The sequence below is a fragment of the Notolabrus celidotus genome, chromosome 23 (genome assembly GCF_009762535.1).
Source record: "Notolabrus celidotus isolate fNotCel1 chromosome 23, fNotCel1.pri, whole genome shotgun sequence".
In the NCBI taxonomy this organism is placed as follows: domain Eukaryota; kingdom Metazoa; phylum Chordata; class Actinopteri; order Labriformes; family Labridae; genus Notolabrus; species Notolabrus celidotus.
The window spans coordinates 8428963-8433061 of NC_048294.1; positions in this window are offsets into that span (position 1 = coordinate 8428963).

Consider the following 4099-nt stretch of genomic DNA (forward strand, 5'->3'; position numbering starts at 1 on the left):
TCCCATCAAATAAAGGCGAAAAATGCCCAAAAATATAACTCAAGATGAAAGACGAAGTGTCAAAAACTGCAGGTTATCGAGTGTCCACTTGAGGCTGGCTCCAGAAGTACCAGAAACCACTTACACACCAATTCAAAAAAGCCGATCTTTGCAGCAGAGATAAAAATGTAATGCCTCTTTACGTCACACTTGCTCGACAGCAGTTATGTCGAGTTCAACATTTCCAAAATGGCTGCCGCCGATTGGTCTATGGTATATCCACTTGCCTACTATCATGTGTGCCTATATTGATGTAACAATAATGATCCAACGTCTGTCAAAGTCACACATGACTCATGACTTGATGGCTGCGAATAGGCGGTTGTGAATCGGCAACTTTAATCTGAGGAAATAGGGTGATTTTTTTTTGGGACATTTTCGCCTCTATTGGATAGAGAGATAGGAAATGTGGGGAGTAGAGAGTGGGGGAGGACATGCAGCAAATGGTCGAGGCTGGAATTGAACCTGCGACCTCTGCGACGAGGGCTATAGCCTCTGTATAAGGGGCGCACGTAGACTGCTAGGCCAACAAGCTCCTATTGTGAAGTATCTCAGACATGAAGATGAAGGAAGAACTGAATTTTTCAACTTTTTGGGACCATCCATTTTGTCTTCTCTTATCTTCTTTATCACAGTGCTTCTATGAGTGAAGTTCTCTCAAAATGGAAGACGGGGAAACTCTGATGTGCAAAGACTCTCAGGTTGTCTGCTTGCACTGTGCTGTATGTGCAACCATTGCAACAGTAATCATGTTGTCAAGTCGAGTAGTGTAACAGGAAGTCATACAACCTGGAGGGAATCACAATCACAGAGACTTCCTCTAAACCTTGGCTGTATTTTGTTTGTTTCACCTCCTCGTTGTGCAACCTGTGAGTAGTTTTCTTGTGTTGACTGGTGGGGAAAGTATCTTGCACTAAGTTGTAGCCTTTGTAGAAACAAATAATCCTTCATTCTTTGCTTGGTAGTCCTCTGTTCCTTCACATGTGGGTGCAGGGAGGCTCAGGACAGACAGGTGAGAGTCTTTGGGCCGACTACCTGTAGGCCTATACCTCTCCTGTTGTCTGAGTCAGTGCAGTTCTCACTGTGGAAGGAGGCCAACAGGACTGTGCTGAGAACATGAGTATCAATAAAGAATCTTGGGTGTGGACCAGAAATGTTTGTAACACATACTGGGTTACATAACACTTTGTAGAGCTCTTGGTTACACCTCCAGCCCCCATACATTTCAGTGCTCACATTTAAAGGTGCAGTGTGAAGAATTTAGCGGCATTCATCAGAAGAGACTTGATAAAAATTGAATATAGTATTCACAAGTATGTTTAGATTAGTGTACAATCACCAGAATATAAGAAATAGTTTCGCTTTTGTTGACTTGGAATGAGCCGTTCATACTCACAGGGGGCGGGTCCCCTTCCACGGAGGCCGCAGTATTGCACTGTCATGTTTCTACAGAAGCACAGAACAACTTTTCACCATATGAGTTTTTGGATTGAGTGGGTAGACCTTGAAAACACTCGGCTGGAAGACAAAGAAGAGGAGAGTGGTTTCTGTGTGCAGAATTTGTAGTGGTGAATGTTTTTGATGGTGAAAACTTGACAAATACAGGATCATACTTGTCATGCATAACCGGTTCTTAAATATCTGTTTCAGGGTGTTGCAGCAAGGAAAGCAGGGTAAACACCAAAGCAATACTATTTCACATAATAAACAGTTTCTGACGGTGTGATCATTAAAATCACCTTGGTAGAATAATTTAAACATTTCTAAAGCCTGTTTTATACTTCTGCATTAAACCAACACCATAGCCAACGCCATATCCTTCGCTATAGCCTAAGCCGTAGGTCTGTTTATGTCTTTTTTGAAGCAAAAGTCTGTGCACATAGCCTGACATGCAGCTCCTTCAAATCTAACAATGTGGACTGCAAGCCCTGTGATTGGGCCACCAGTATTGTATTTCCTGCATTTACAGCACTTCCAGAATCGCTGTACACCATCCATGAATTTCATCTATATTCTCTATTCTTCCGTGTAATAATTGCTGATGATATTGCTGTGTGAAATGTTGTTGATTTTGCCCTTCAGGGCCACCGCAGTCCTGTGTGTAAGTGATGTAAGAGTGGCCTTCTCGCCTCTTATTGTATGTCTATTGATTTATGGACTTATTTTGCTAACTCCATGGAAAGTGACTCAAAGTTCCAGGTGTCCCCTAAAGTGATTTTCTTTTTAAAAAATGTGTTACAACACCATAAAACCTTTTGATTTTAAAACCATGTATTTAAATTATATCTCCCCTGAAGTAAAAGGTGTTGATAAATACTTGATAGCTATTTTGCTGACAGCCGATAAAAAGGCTCTCACCTGAAGATGGATAATGCAGGCTGGACCTACAGTAAATAACTGGATAGATGTGACAATAGAGATTTGCAGAATGGAAAAGGTAACTTTCTCTTTAAATTTAAGGTTAGAAGTGTTCAGATCACACTGGGCAAAATTGGTGAAACATATCAAACCTCTGAGACCTGACTTTGCCTATTAGGTGCATTGTAGGAACATTCATGTGTTTTATTTTCATTTTATTTTCCATCTATTTTACTTTTATTCTTGTAACTCACTTTAATTCTTTGTGTCGTAATACTTTATTGGTATTATTCGAAAGTTTATTAGGCCTAGTGCTGATACTGCTTGATTTACTTTTTGGTACTTTCTCTCTGGATGTTTATAGTTTTTGTTTTGTCTCAAAAAGAGAAAATCATGTCCATAGAGGCTAAAATGTAGATATAAGTTTGTATTCAAAGAGCTCAGAAGAATGTTGTATGCTGGTTATGTACTTATGTCTTGAATATTGTGTAATTGTAATGACAATGTTCTATGGCACAATAAAAAGAAAATTAAAAAAAAAAGTAATAAAAAAAAAAGTGTTACAATAAGTGTGTGAATTCAATGACCAAAAAAGTCTTTATACTGACTCTCTCCGTGTAATTTATGGTTGAAAATGAAGTAAAACTATATTTCTAAGGACGCCCTAACACCCCATCCAAGACCACTCGTCTGGAACTACTGTACTGAAATTGTAAACGAGTGTTGATTACAGGAGTTTAAGCACCAAGGCTAAAAGATTTGTGAAGATTCAAGATACACTTTTATTTTACATGTAGAGAAATGTTCGTAACATTGTTTTAGGATTACAGCGACGGTGTCAATACAGTTGACGAGAACAGGACAATAAAAGAAACACCTGTAAGACTGACAGAATATCAGCAGGGATGAACTTCAATATTTTTCAGCCCTTTTCATTTCTCCAAATCATTTCCTGTCACTAGAGGGCGACATTGTATTACTGAGAGGTCAGTTGATGCATACACAGACCTTTTCCTTATCAAGCTGTATCTTTCCCCCACAGCTGAAGGTACATTTTTCACCTACTTCTCTCACTTCCAATTTCCATTCCCACATTTTTCTGTGAATGGAAGGATTGCTTCATGCAGTCCAGACAGGAGTCTGAGTCCCTGAAGGGGCTGATGGGGGGGAGGGAGGAGGTATAACGATGCCAATTCAAAATCTCTGTGTCGTCACTAACGGTTTGATCTCTGATTTTAAAGATGTCTACATTTCTTCTCAACTTTCACTTCTGTGATTTATTTTATTCGGCACCGGCTGGGTAAACTATGCTTTGAAAACATGCCAACTTCTTTTACAGTGTTGCAGGGAGGGGATACTGGCAAGGCTATCATTGCAGTCTGATGTGGAAACACACATCTTGAAGGAGAGGACAGAGAGAGGAGTCACTATTTAAATGATGTACACATTGTTACAGAATATATACATGAAGGACTGATCAAAAGATACTTGACATGACATGACAATAAATTGAGACGACCGCACTCCAGTGTGGAAGTTCAGTCACCAAGAGATTTAAGTGTGAATTACATTTTCAGACACTTCTTTCTCCAAATCCTCTCCACCCTCCACATCGCAGACTTCAGAGTCCTGCAAACCTTCAGAAGTTTTCTCACACGTCTGCTGTAGTCGGATGTATCAGGGCTGTGTTGGATATTTTTGT